Source organism: Pleurodeles waltl, chromosome 6 (assembly GCF_031143425.1).
Source record: "Pleurodeles waltl isolate 20211129_DDA chromosome 6, aPleWal1.hap1.20221129, whole genome shotgun sequence".
Lineage (NCBI taxonomy): Eukaryota > Metazoa > Chordata > Amphibia > Caudata > Salamandridae > Pleurodeles > Pleurodeles waltl.
This window is the reverse complement of record NC_090445.1, coordinates 296,869,095-296,883,594: the sequence shown is the minus strand read 5'-3', so window position 1 is coordinate 296,883,594 and position 14,500 is coordinate 296,869,095. Positions and strand designations below refer to the sequence as shown.

The 14,500-nt window shown below is 48.4% G+C and overlaps 1 protein-coding gene across 1 annotated transcript in view; it reads right to left on the bottom strand.

The window, feature by feature from the left end:
* Window positions 1–14,500, bottom strand: part of LOC138301916 (vasoactive intestinal polypeptide receptor 1-like) — a 1,190,266-nt gene that overhangs the window by 728,651 nt on the left and 447,115 nt on the right. The window lies entirely within an intron of this gene.

The following is a 14,500-nucleotide window of genomic DNA, read 5'->3' as shown; positions in this document are numbered from 1 at the left end:
TCAGAAATGCACAGGTTTGGTAGGTTTCCCTAGGTGCCGGCTGAGCTAGAGGCCAAAATCTACAGGTAGGCACTTTAAAAAAAAATGCTCTGTTTTCTATAAAAAAAATAGGATGTGTCCATGTTGTGTTTTGGGGCATATCCTGTCGCGGGCACTAGGCCTACCCACACAAGTGAGGTATAATTTTTATCGGGAGACTTGGGGGAACGCTGGGTGGAAGGAAATTTGTTTCCCCTCTCAGATTCCAGAACTTTCTGTCACCGAAATGTGAGGAAAACTTGTTTTTTTAGCCACTTTTTGAGGTTTGCAAAGGATTCTGGGTAACAGAACCTGGTCCGAGCCCCGCAAGTCACCCCTCCTTGGATTCCCCTAGGTCTCTAGTTTTCAGAAATGCACAGGTTTGGTAGGTTTCCCTAGGTGCCGGCTGAGCTAGAGGCCAAAATCTACAGGTAGGCACTTTGCAAAAAACACCTCTGTTTTCTTCCACAAATTTGTGTGTGTCCACGTTGCGCTTTGGGGCGTTTCCTGTCGCGGGCGCTAGGCCTACCCACACAAGTGAGGTATCATTTTTATCGGGAGACTTGGGGGAACGCTGGGTGGAAGGAAATTTGTGGCCCCTCTCAGATTCCAGAACTTTCTGTCACCGAAATGTGAGGAAAACTTGTTTTTTTTTGCCACTTTTTGAGGTTTGCAAAGGATTCTGGGTAACAGAACCTGGTCCGAGCCCCGCAAGTCACCCCTCCTTGGAATCCCCTAGGTCTCTAGTTTTCAAAATGCACAGGTTTGGTAGGTTTCCCTAGGTGCCGGCTGAGCTAGAGGCCAAAATCTACAGGTAGGCACTTCGCAAAAAACACCTCTGTTTTCTTCCAAAAATGTGTATGTGTCCACGTTGCGCTTTGGGGCGTTTCCTGTCGCGGGCGCTAGGCCTACCCACACAAGTGAGGTATCATTTTTATCGGGAGACTTGGGGGAACACTGGGTGGAAGGAAATTTGTGGCTCCTCTCAGATTCCAGAACTTTCTGTCACCGAAATCTTAGGAAAACTTGTTTTTTTAGCCACTTTTTAGGTTTGCAAAGGATTCTGGGTAACAGAACCTGGTCCGAGCCCCGCAAGTCACCCCTCCTTGGATTCCCCTAGGTCTCTAGTTTTCAGAAATATACAGGTTTGGTAGGTTTCCCTAGGTGCCGGCTGAGCTAAAGGCCAAAATCTACAGGTAGGCACTTTGCAAAAAACACCTCTGTTTTCTTCAAAAAATTTGGATGTGTCCACGTTGCGCTTTGGGGCGTTTCCTGTCGCGAGCGCTAGGCCTACCCACACAAGTGAGGTATCATTTTTATCGGGAGACTTGGGGGAACGCTGGGTGGAAGGAAATTTGTGGCTCCTCTCAGATTCCAGAACTTTCTGTCACCGAAATGTTAGGAAAAGTTGTTTTTATAGCCACTTTTTGAGGTTTGCAAAGGATTCTGGGTAACAGAACCTGGTCCGAGCCCCGCAAGTCACCCCTCCTTGGATTCCCCTAGGTCTCTAGTTTTCAGAAATGCACAGGTTTGGTAGGTTTCCCTAGGTGCCGGCTGAGCTAGAGGCCAAAATCTACAGGTAGGCACTTTGAAAAAAACTGCTCTGTTTTCTATAAAAAAAATAGGATGTGTCCATGTTGTGTTTTGGGGCATATCCTGTCGCGGGCACTAGGCCTACCCACACAAGTGAGGTATAATTTTTATCGGGAGACTTGGGGGAACGCTGGGTGGAAGGAAATTTGTGGCCCCTCTCAGATTCCAGAACTTTCTGTCACCGAAATGTGAGGAAAACTTGTTTTTTTTGCCACTTTTTGAGGTTTGCAAAGGATTCTGGGTAACAGAACCTGGTCCGAGCCCCGCAAGTCACCCCTCCTTGGAATCCCCTAGGTCTCTAGTTTTCAGAAATGCACAGGTTTGGTAGGTTTCCCTAGGTGCCGGCTGAGCTAGAGGTCAAAATCTACAGGTAGGCACTTCGCAAAAAACACCTCTGTTTTCTTCCAAAAATTTGTATGTGTCCACGTTGCGCTTTGGGGCGTTTCCTGTCGCGGGCGCTAGGCCTACCCACACAAGTGAGGTATCATTTTTATCGGGAGACTTGGGGGAACGCTGGGTGGAAGGAAATTTGTGGCTCCTCTCAGATTCCAGAACTTTCTGTCACCGAAATATGAGGAAAACTTGTTTTTTTTGCCTCTTTTTGAGGTTTGCAAAGGATTCTGGGTAACAGAACCTGGTCCGAGCCCCGCAAGTCACCCCTCCTTGGAATCCCCTAGGTCTTTAGTTTTCAGAAATGCACAGGTTTGGTAGGTTTCCCTAGGTGCCGGCTGAGCTAGAGGCCAAAATCTACAGGTAGGCACTTCGCAAAAAACTCCTCTGTTTTCTTCCACAAATTTGTGTGTGTCCACGTTGCGCTTTGGGGCGTTTCCTGTCACGGGCGCTAGGCCTACCCACACAAGTGAGGTATCATTTTTATCGGGAGACTTGGGGGAACGCTGGGTGGAAGGAAATTTGTGGCTCCTCTCAGATTCTAGAACTTTCTGTCACCGAAATGTGAGGAAAACTTGTTTTTTTAGCCACTTTTTGAGGTTTGCAAAGGATTCTGGGTAACAGAACCTGGTCCGAGCCCCGCAAGTCACCCCTCCTTGGATTCCCCTAGGTCTCTAGTTTTCAGAAATGCACAGGTTTGGTAGGTTTCCCTAGGTGACGGCTGAGCTAGAGGCCAAAATCTACAGGTAGGCACTTCGCAAAAAACTCCTCTGTTTTCTTCCACAAATTTGTGTGTGTCCACGTTGCGCTTTGGGGCGTTTCCTGTCGCGGGCGCTAGGCCTACCCACACAAGTGAGGTATCATTTTTATCGGGAGACTTGGGGGAACGCTGGGTGGAAGGAAATTTGTGGCTCCTCTCAGATTCTAGAACTTTCTGTCACCGAAATGTGAGGAAAACTTGTTTTTTTAGCCACTTTTTGAGGTTTGCAAAGGATTCTGGGTAACAGAACCTGGTCCGAGCCCCGCAAGTCACCCCTCCTTGGATTCCCCTAGGTCTCTAGTTTTCAGAAATGCACAGGTTTGGTAGGTTTCCCTAGGTGACGGCTGAGCTAGAGGCCAAAATCTACAGGTAGGCACTTCGCAAAAAACTCCTCTGTTTTCTTCCACAAATTTGTGTGTGTCCACGTTGCGCTTTGGGGCGTTTCCTGTCGCGGGCGCTAGGCCTACCCACACAAGTGAGGTATCATTTTTATCGGGAGACTTGGGGGAACGCTGGGTGGAAGGAAATTTGTGGCCCCTCTCAGATTCCAGAACTTTCTGTCACCGAAATGTGAGGAAAACTTGTTTTTTTAGCCACTTTTTGAGGTTTGCAAAGGATTCTGGGTAACAGAACCTGGTCCGAGCCCCGCAAGTCACCCCTCCTTGGATTCCCCTAGGTCTCTAGTTTTCAGAAATGCACAGGTTTGGTAGGTTTCCCTAGGTGACGGCTGAGCTAGAGGCCAAAATCTACAGGTAGGCACTTTGCAAAAAACACCTCTGTTTTCTTCCACAAATTTGTGTGTGTCCACGTTGCGCTTTGGGGCGTTTCCTGTCGCGGGCGCTAGGCCTACCCACACAAGTGAGGTATCATTTTTATCGGGAGACTTGGGGGAACGCTGGGTGGAAGGAAATTTGTGGCCCCTCTCAGATTCCAGAACTTTCTGTCACCGAAATGTGAGGAAAACTTGTTTTTTTTGCCACTTTTTGAGGTTTGCAAAGGATTCTGGGTAACAGAACCTGGTCCGAGCCCCGCAAGTCACCCCTCCTTGGAATCCCCTAGGTCTCTAGTTTTCAGAAATGCACAGGTTTGGTAGGTTTCCCTAGGTGCCGGCTGAGCTAGAGGCCAAAATCTACAGGTAGGCACTTCGCAAAAAACACCTCTGTTTTCTTCCAAAAATGTGTATGTGTCCACGTTGCGCTTTGGGGCGTTTCCTGTCGCGGGCGCTAGGCCTACCCACACAAGTAAGGTATCATTTTTATCGGGAGACTTGGGGGAACACTGGGTGGAAGGAAATTTGTGGCTCCTCTCAGATTCCAGAACTTTCTGTCACCGAAATCTTAGGAAAACTTGTTTTTTTAGCCACGTTTTAGGTTTGCAAAGGATTCTGGGTAACAGAACCTGGTCCGAGCCCCGCAAGTCACCCCTCCTTGGATTCCCCTAGGTCTCTAGTTTTCAGAAATATACAGGTTTGGTAGGTTTCCCTAGGTGCCGGCTGAGCTAAAGGCCAAAATCTACAGGTAGGCACTTTGCAAAAAACACCTCTGTTTTCTTCAAAAAATTTGGATGTGTCCACGTTGCGCTTTGGGGCGTTTCCTGTCGCGAGCGCTTGGCCTACCCACACAAGTGAGGTATCATTTTTATCGGGAGACTTGAAGGAACGCTGGGTGGAAGGAAATTTGTGGCTCCTCTCAGATTCCAGAACTTTCTGTCACCGAAATGTTAGGAAAAGTTGTTTTTATAGCCACTTTTTGAGGTTTGCAAAGGATTCTGGGTAACAGAACCTGGTCCGAGCCCCGCAAGTCACCCCTCCTTGGATTCCCCTAGGTCTCTAGTTTTCAGAAATGCACAGGTTTGGTAGGTTTCCCTAGGTGCCGGCTGAGCTAGAGGCCAAAATCTACAGGTAGGCACTTTGCAAAAAACACCTCTGTTTTCTTCAAAAAATTTGGATGTGTCCACGTTGCGCTTTGGGGCGTTTCCTGTCGCGAGCGCTAGGCCTACCCACACAAGTGAGGTATCATTTTTATCGGGAGACTTGGGGGAACGCTGGGTGGAAGGAAAGTTGTGGCTCCTCTCAGATTCCAGAACTTTCTGTCACCGAAATGTGAGGAAAACTTGTTTTTTAGCCACTTTTTGAGGTTTGCAAAGGATTCTGGGTAACAGAACCTGGTCCGAGCCCCGCAAGTCACCCCTCCTTGGAATCCCCTAGGTCTCTAGTTTTCAGAAATGCACAGGTTTGGTAGGTTTCCCTAGGTGCCGGCTGAGCTAGAGGTCAAAATCTACAGGTAGGCACTTCGCAAAAAACACCTCTGTTTTCTTCCAAAAATGTGTATGTGTCCACGTTGCGCTTTGGGGCGTTTCCTGTCGCGGGCGCTAGGCCTACCCACACAAGTGAGGTATCATTTTTATCGGGAGACTTGGGGGGAACACTGGGTGGAAGGAAATTTGTGGCTCCTCTCAGATTCCAGAACTTTCTGTCACCGAAATCTTAGGAAAACTTGTTTTTTTAGCCACTTTTTAGGTTTGCAAAGGATTCTGGGTAACAGAACCTGGTCCGAGCCCCGCAAGTCACCCCTCCTTGGATTCCCCTAGGTCTTTAGTTTTCAGAAATATACAGGTTTGGTAGGTTTCCCTAGGTGCCGGCTGAGCTAGAGGCCAAAATCTACAGGTAGGCACTTTGCAAAAAACACCTCTGTTTTCTTCAAAAAATTTGGATGTGTCCACGTTGCGCTTTGGGGCGTTTCCTGTCGCGAGCGCTAGGCCTACCCACACAAGTGAGGTATCATTTTTATCGGGAGACTTGGGGGAACGCTGGGTGGAAGGAAATTTGTGGCCCCTCTCAGATTCCAGAACTTTCTGTCACCGAAATGTGAGGAAAACTTGTTTTTTTTGCCACTTTTTGAGGTTTACAAAGGATTCTGGGTAACAGAACCTGGTCCGAGCCCCGCAAGTCACCCCTCCTTGGAATCCCCTAGGTCTCTAGTTTTCAGAAATGCACAGGTTTGGTAGGTTTCCCTAGGTGCCGGCTGAGCTAGAGGTCAAAATCTACAGGTAGGCACTTCGCAAAAAACACCTCTGTTTTCTTCCAAAAATTTGTATGTGTCCACGTTGCGCTTTGGGGCGTTTCCTGTCGCGGGCGCTAGGCCTACCCACACAAGTGAGGTATCATTTTTATCGGGAGACTTGGGGGAACGCTGGGTGGAAGGAAATTTGTGGCTCCTCTCAGATTCCAGAACTTTCTGTCACCGAAATGTGAGGAAAACTTGTTTTTTTAGCCACTTTTTGAGGTTTGCAAAGGATTCTGGGTAACAGAACCTGGTCCGAGCCCCGCAAGTCACCCCTCCTTGGATTCCCCTAGGTCTCTAGTTTTCAGAAATGCACAGGTTTGCTAGGTTTCCCTAGGTGCTGGCTGAGCTAGAGGCCAAAATCTACAGGTAGGCACTTCGCAAAAAACACCTCTGTTTTCTTCCACAAATTTGTGTGTGTCCACGTTGCGCTTTGGGGCGTTTCCTGTCGCGGGCGCTAGGCCTACCCACACAAGTGAGGTATCATTTTTATCGGGAGACTTGGGGGAACGCTGGGTGGAAGGAAATTTGTGGCTCCTCTCAGATTCCAGAACTTTCTGTCACCGAAATGTTAGTAAAACTTGTTTTTTTAGCCACTTTTTGAGGTTTGCAAAGGATTCTGGGTAACAGAACCTGGTCCGAGCCCCGCAAGTCACCCCTCCTTGGATTCCCCTAGGTCTCTAGTTTTCAGAAATGCACAGGTTTGGTAGGTTTCCCTAGGTGCCGGCTGAGCTAGAGGCCAAAATCTACAGGTAGGCACTTTGCAAAAAACACCTCTGTTTTCTTCAAAAAATTTGGATGTGTCCACGTTGCGCTTTGGGGCGTTTCCTGTCGCGAGCGCTAGGCCTACCCACACAAGTGAGGTATCATTTTTATCGGGAGACTTGGGGGAACGCTGGGTGGAAGGAAAGTTGTGGCTCCTCTCAGATTCCAGAACTTTCTGTCACCGAAATGTGAGGAAAACTTGTTTTTTAGCCACTTTTTGAGGTTTGCAAAGGATTCTGGGTAACAGAACCTGGTCCGAGCCCCACAAGTCACCCCTCCTTGGATTCCCCTAGGTCTCTAGTTTTCAGAAATGCACAGGTTTGGTAGGTTTCCCTAGGTGCCGGCTGAGCTAGAGGCCAAAATCTACAGGTAGGCACTTTAAAAAAAAATGCTCTGTTTTCTATAAAAAAAATAGGATGTGTCCATGTTGCGTTTTGGGGCATATCCTGTCGCGGGCACTAGGCCTACCCACACAAGTGAGGTATAATTTTTATCGGGAGACTTGGGGGAACGCTGGGTGGAAGGAAATTTGTTTCCCCTCTCAGATTCCAGAACTTTCTGTCACCGAAATGTGAGGAAAACTTGTTTTTTTAGCCACTTTTTGAGGTTTGCAAAGGATTCTGGGTAACAGAACCTGGTCCGAGCCCCGCAAGTCACCCCTCCTTGGATTCCCCTAGGTCTCTAGTTTTCAGAAATGCACAGGTTTGGTAGGTTTCCCTAGGTGCCGGCTGAGCTAGAGGCCAAAATCTACAGGTAGGCACTTTGCAAAAAACACCTCTGTTTTCTTCCACAAATTTGTGTGTGTCCACGTTGCGCTTTGGGGCGTTTCCTGTCGCGGGCGCTAGGCCTACCCACACAAGTGAGGTATCATTTTTATCGGGAGACTTGGGGGAACGCTGGGTGGAAGGAAATTTGTGGCCCCTCTCAGATTCCAGAACTTTCTGTCACCGAAATGTGAGGAAAACTTGTTTTTTTTGCCACTTTTTGAGGTTTGCAAAGGATTCTGGGTAACAGAACCTGGTCCGAGCCCCGCAAGTCACCCCTCCTTGGAATCCCCTAGGTCTCTAGTTTTCAGAAATGCACAGGTTTGGTAGGTTTCCCTAGGTGCCGGCTGAGCTAGAGGTCAAAATCTACAGGTAGGCACTTCGCAAAAAACACCTCTGTTTTCTTCCAAAAATTTGTATGTGTCCACGTTGCGCTTTGGGGCGTTTCCTGTCGCGGGCGCTAGGCCTACCCACACAAGTGAGGTATCATTTTTATCGGGAGACTTGGGGGAACGCTGGGTGGAAGGAAATTTGTGGCTCCTCTCAGATTCCAGAACTTTCTGTCACCGAAATGTGAGGAAAACTTGTTTTTTTAGCCACTTTTTGAGGTTTGCAAAGGATTCTGGGTAACAGAACCTGGTCCGAGCCCCGCAAGTCACCCCTCCTTGGATTCCCCTAGGTCTCTAGTTTTCAGAAATGCACAGGTTTGCTAGGTTTCCCTAGGTGCTGGCTGAGCTAGAGGCCAAAATCTACAGGTAGGCACTTCGCAAAAAACACCTCTGTTTTCTTCCACAAATTTGTGTGTGTCCACGTTGCGCTTTGGGGCGTTTCCTGTCGCGGGCGCTAGGCCTACCCACACAAGTGAGGTATCATTTTATCGGGAGACTTGGGGGAACGCTGGGTGGAAGGAAATTTGTGGCCCCTCTCAGATTCCAGAACTTTCTGTCACCGAAATGTGAGGAAAACTTGTTTTTTTAGCCACTTTTTGAGGTTTGCAAAGGATTCTGGGTAACAGAACCTGGTCCGAGCCCCGCAAGTCACCCCTCCTTGGATTCCCCTAGGTCTCTAGTTTTCTGAAATGCACAGGTTTGGTAGGTTTCCCTAGGTGCCGGCTGAGCTAGAGGCCAAAATCTACAGGTAGGCACTTTGCAAAAAACACCTCTGTTTTCTTCCACAAATTTGTGTGTGTCCACGTTGCGCTTTGGGGCGTTTCCTGTCGCGGGCGCTAGGCCTACCCACACAAGTGAGGTATCATTTTTATCAGGAGACTTGGGGGAACGCTGGGTGGAAGGAAATTTGTGGCCCCTCTCAGATTCCAGAACTTTCTGTCACCGAAATGTGAGGAAAACTTGTTTTTTTTGCCACTTTTTGAGGTTTGCAAAGGATTCTGGGTAACAGAACCTGGTCCGAGCCCCGCAAGTCACCCCTCCTTGGATTCCCCTAGGTCTCTAGTTTTCAGAAATGCACAGGTTTGGTAGGTTTCCCTAGGTGCCGGCTGAGCTAGAGGCCAAAATCTACAGGTAGGCACTTTGCAAAAAACACCTCTGTTTTCTTCAAAAAATTTGGATGTGTCCACGTTGCGCTTTGGGGCGTTTCCTGTCGCGAGCGCTAGGCCTACCCACACAAGTGAGGTATCATTTTTATCGGGAGACTTGGGGGAACGCTGGGTGGAAGGAAAGTTGTGGCTCCTCTCAGATTCCAGAACTTTCTGTCACCGAAATGTGAGGAAAACTTGTTTTTTAGCCACTTTTTGAGGTTTGCAAAGGATTCTGGGTAACAGAACCTGGTCCGAGCCCCACAAGTCACCCCTCCTTGGATTCCCCTAGGTCTCTAGTTTTCAGAAATGCACAGGTTTGGTAGGTTTCCCTAGGTGCCGGCTGAGCTAGAGGCCAAAATCTACAGGTAGGCACTTTAAAAAAAAATGCTCTGTTTTCTATAAAAAAAATAGGATGTGTCCATGTTGTGTTTTGGGGCATATCCTGTCGCGGGCACTAGGCCTGCCCACACAAGTGAGGTATAATTTTTATCGGGAGACTTGGGGGAACGCTGGGTGGAAGGAAATTTGTTTCCCCTCTCAGATTCCAGAACTTTCTGTCAGCGAAATGAGAGGAAAACTTGTTTTTTTAGCCACTTTTTGAGGTTTGCAAAGGATTCTGGGTAACAGAACCTGGTCCGAGCCCCGCAAGTCACCCCTCCTTGGATTCCCCTAGGTCTCTAGTTTTCAGAAATACACAGGTTTGGTAGGTTTCCCTAGGTGCCGGCTGAGCTAGAGGCCAAAATCTACAGGTAGGTACTTTGCAAAAAACACCTCTGTTTTCTTCCACAAATTTGTGTGTGTCCACGTTGCGCTTTGGGGCGTTTCCTGTCGCGGGCGCTAGGCCTACCCACACAAGTGAGGTATCATTTTTATCGGGAGACTTGGGGGAACGCTGGGTGGAAGGAAATTTGTGGCCCCTCTCAGATTCCAGAACTTTCTGTCACCGAAATGTGAGGAAAACTTGTTTTTTTTGCCACTTTTTGAGGTTTGCAAAGGATTCTGGGTAACAGAACCTGGTCCGAGCCCCGCAAGTCACCCCTCCTTGGAATCCCCTAGGTCTCTAGTTTTCAGAAATGCACAGGTTTGGTAGGTTTCCCTAGGTGCCGGCTGAGCTAGAGGCCAAAATCTACAGGTAGGCACTTCGCAAAAAACACCTCTGTTTTCTTCCAAAAATTTGTATGTGTCCACGTTGCGCTTTGGGGCGTTTCCTGTCGCGGGCGCTAGGCCTACCCACACAAGTGAGGTATCATTTTTATCGGTAGACTTGGGGGAACACTGGGTGGAAGGAAATTTGTGGCTCCTCTCAGATTCCAGAACTTTCTGTCACCGAAATCTTAGGAAAACTTGTTATTTTAGCCACTTTTTAGGTTTGCAAAGGATTCTGGGTAACAGAACCTGGTCCGAGCCCCGCAAGTCACCCCTCCTTGGATTCCCCTAGGTCTTTAGTTTTCAGAAATATACAGGTTTGGTAGGTTTCCCTAGGTGCCGGCTGAGCTAGAGGCCAAAATCTACAGGTAGGCACTTTGCAAAAAAACACCTCTGTTTTCTTCAAAAAATTTGGATGTGTCCACGTTGCGCTTTGGGGCGTTTCCTGTCGCGAGCGCTAGGCCTACCCACACAAGTGAGGTATCATTTTTATCGGGAGACTTGGGGGAACGCTGGGTGGAAGGAAATGTGTGGCTCCTCTCAGATTCCAGAACTTTCTGTCACCGAAATGTTAGGAAAACTTGTTTTTTTAGCCACTTTTTGAGGTTTGCAAAGGATTCTGGGTAACAGAACCTGGTCCGAGCCCCGCAAGTCACCCCTCCTTGGATTCCCCTAGGTCTCTAGTTTTCAGAAAGCACAGGTTTGGTAGGTTTCCCTAGGTGCCGGCTGAGCTAGAGGCCAAAATCTACAGGTAGGCACTTTGCAAAAAACACCTCTGTTTTCTTCAAAAAATTTGGATGTGTCCACGTTGCGCTTTGGGGCGTTTCCTGTCGCGAGCGCTAGGCCTACCCACACAAGTGAGGTATCATTTTTATCGGGAGACTTGGGGGAACGCTGGGTGGAAGGAAAGTTGTGGCTCCTCTCAGATTCCAGAACTTTCTGTCACCGAAATGTGAGGAAAACTTGTTTTTTAGCCACTTTTTGAGGTTTGCAAAGGATTCTGGGTAACAGAACCTGGTCCGAGCCCCGCAAGTCACCCCTCCTTGGATTCCCCTAGGTCTCTAGTTTTAAGAAATGCACAGGTTTGGTAGGTTTCCCTAGGTGCTGGCTGAGCTAGAGGCCAAAATCTACAGGTAGGCACTTCGCAAAAAACACCTCTGTTTTCTTCCACAAATTTGTGTGTGTCCACGTTGCGCTTTGGGGCGTTTCCTGTCGCGGGCGCTAGGCCTACCCACACAAGTGAGGTATCATTTTATCGGGAGACTTGGGGGAACGCTGGGTGGAAGGAAATTTGTGGCCCCTCTCAGATTCCAGAACTTTCTGTCACCGAAATGTGAGGAAAACTAGTTTTTTTTGCCACTTTTTGAGGTTTGCAAAGGATTCTGGGTAACAGAACCTGGTCCGAGCCCCGCAAGTCACCCCTCCTTGGAATCCCCTAGGTCTTTAGTTTTCAGAAATGCACAGGTTTGGTAGGTTTCCCTAGGTGCCGGCTGAGCTAGAGGCCAAAATCTACAGGTAGGCACTTCGCAAAAAACACCTCTGTTTTCTTCCAAAAATTTGTGTGTGTCCACGTTGCGCTTTGGGGTGTTTCCTGTCGCGGGCGCTAGGCCTACCCACACAAGTGAGGTATCATTTTTTATCGGGAGACTTGGGGGAACGCTGGGTGGAAGGAAATTTGTGGCTCCTCTCAGATTCCAGAACTTTCTGTCACCGAAATGTGAGGAAAACTTGTTTTTTTAGCCACTTTTTGAGGTTTGCAAAGGATTCTGGGTAACAGAACCTGGTCTGAGCCCCGCAAGTCACCCCTCCTTGGAATCCCCTAGGTCTCTAGTTTTCAGAAAAGCACAGGTTTGGTAGGTTTCCCTAGGTGCCGGCTGAGCTAGAGGCCAAAATCTACAGGTAGGCACTTCGCAAAAAACACCTCTGTTTTCTTCCAAAAAATTTTATGTGTCCACGTTGCGCTTTGGGGCGTTTCCTGTCGCGGGCGCTAGGCCTACCCACACAAGTGAGGTATGATTTTTATCGGGAGACTTGGGGGGAACGCTGGGTGGAAGGAAATTTGTGGCTCCTCTCAGATTCCAGAACTTTCTGTCACCGAAATGTGAGGAAAACTTGTTTTTTTAGCCACTTTTTGAGGTTTGCAAAGGATTCTGGGTAACAGAACCTGGTCCGAGCCCCGCAAGTCACCCCTCCTTGGATTCCCCTAGGTCTCTAGTTTTAAGAAATGCACAGGTTTGGTAGGTTTCCCTAGGTGCTGGCTGAGCTAGAGGCCAAAATCTACAGGTAGGCACTTCGCAAAAAACACCTCTGTTTTCTTCCACAAATTTGTGTGTGTCCACGTTGCGCTTTGGGGCGTTTCCTGTCGCGGGCGCTAGGCCTACCCACACAAGTGAGGTATCATTTTATCGGGAGACTTGGGGGAACGCTGGGTGGAAGGAAATTTGTGGCCCCTCTCAGATTCCAGAACTTTCTGTCACCGAAATGTGAGGAAAACTTGTTTTTTTAGCCACTTTTTGAGGTTTGCAAAGGATTCTGGGTAACAGAACCTGGTCCGAGCCCCGCAAGTCACCCCTCCTTGGATTCCCCTAGGTCTCTAGTTTTCAGAAATGCACAGGTTTGGTAGGTTTCCCTAGGTGCCGGCTGAGCTAGAGGCCAAAATCTACAGGTAGGCACTTCACAAAAAACACCTCTGTTTTCTTCCACAAATTTGTGTGTGTCCACGTTGCGCTTTGGGGCGTTTCCTGTCGCGGGGCGCTAGGCCTACCCACACAAGTGAGGTATCATTTTTATCGGGAGACTTGGGGGAACGCTGGGTGGAAGGAAATTTGTGGCCCCTCTCAGATTCCAGAACTTTCTGTCACCGAAATGTGAGGAAAACTTGTTTTTTTTGCCACTTTTTGAGGTTTGCAAAGGATTCTGGGTAACAGAACCTGGTCCGAGCCCCGCAAGTCACCCCTCCTTGGAATCCCCTAGGTCTTTAGTTTTCAGAAATGCACAGGTTTGGTAGGTTTCCCTAGGTGCCGGCTGAGCTAGAGGCCAAAATCTACAGGTAGGCACTTCGCAAAAAACACCTCTGTTTTCTTCCAAAAATTTGTGTGTGTCCACGTTGCGCTTTGGGGTGTTTCCTGTCGCGGGCGCTAGGCCTACCCACACAAGTGAGGTATCATTTTTATCGGGAGACTTGGGGGAACGCTGGGTGGAAGGAAATTTGTGGCTCCTCTCAGATTCTAGAACTTTCTGTCACCGAAATATGAGGAAAACTTGTTTTTTTAGCCACTTTTTGAGGTTTGCAAAGGATTCTGGGTAACAGAACCTGGTCCGAGCCCCGCAAGTCACCCCTCCTTGGATTCCCCTAGGTCTCTAGTTTTCAGAAATGCACAGGTTTGGTAGGTTTTCCCTAGGTGCCGGCTGAGCTAGAGGCCAAAATCTACAGGTAGGCACTTTAAAAAAAAATGCTCTGTTTTCTATAAAAAAAATAGGATGTGTCCATGTTGTGTTTTGGGGCATATCCTGTCGCGGGCACTAGGCCTACCCACACAAGTGAGGTATAATTTTTATCGGGAGACTTGGGGGAACGCTGGGTGGAAGGAAATTTGTTTCCCCTCTCAGATTCCAGAACTTTCTGTCACCGAAATGTGAGGAAAACTTGTTTTTTTAGCCACTTTTTGAGGTTTGCAAAGGATTCTGGGTAACAGAACCTGGTCCGAGCCCCGCAAGTCACCCCTCCTTGGATTCCCCTAGGTCTCTAGTTTTCAGAAATGCACAGGTTTGGTAGGTTTCCCTAGGTGCCGGCTGAGCTAGAGGCCAAAATCTACAGGTAGGCACTTTGCAAAAAACACCTCTGTTTTCTTCCACAAATTTGTGTGTGTCCACGTTGCGCTTTGGGGCGTTTCCTGTCGCGGGCGCTAGGCCTACCCACACAAGTGAGGTATCATTTTTATCGGGAGACTTGGGGGAACGCTGGGTGGAAGGAAATTTGTGGCCCCTCTCAGATTCCAGAACTTTCTGTCACCGAAATGTGAGGAAAACTTGTTTTTTTTGCCACTTTTTGAGGTTTGCAAAGGATTCTGGGTAACAGAACCTGGTCCGAGCCCCGCAAGTCACCCCTCCTTGGAATCCCCTAGGTCTCTAGTTTTCAAAATGCACAGGTTTGGTAGGTTTCCCTAGGTGCCGGCTGAGCTAGAGGCCAAAATCTACAGGTAGGCACTTCGCAAAAAACACCTCTGTTTTCTTCCAAAAATGTGTATGTGTCCACGTTGCGCTTTGGGGCGTTTCCTGTCGCGGGCGCTAGGCCTACCCACACAAGTGAGGTATCATTTTTATCGGGAGACTTGGGGGAACACTGGGTGGAAGGAAATTTGTGGCTCCTCTCAGATTCCAGAACTTTCTGTCACCGAAATCTTAGGAAAACTTGTTTTTTTAGCCACTTTTTAGGTTTGCAAAGGATTCTGGGTAACAGAACCTG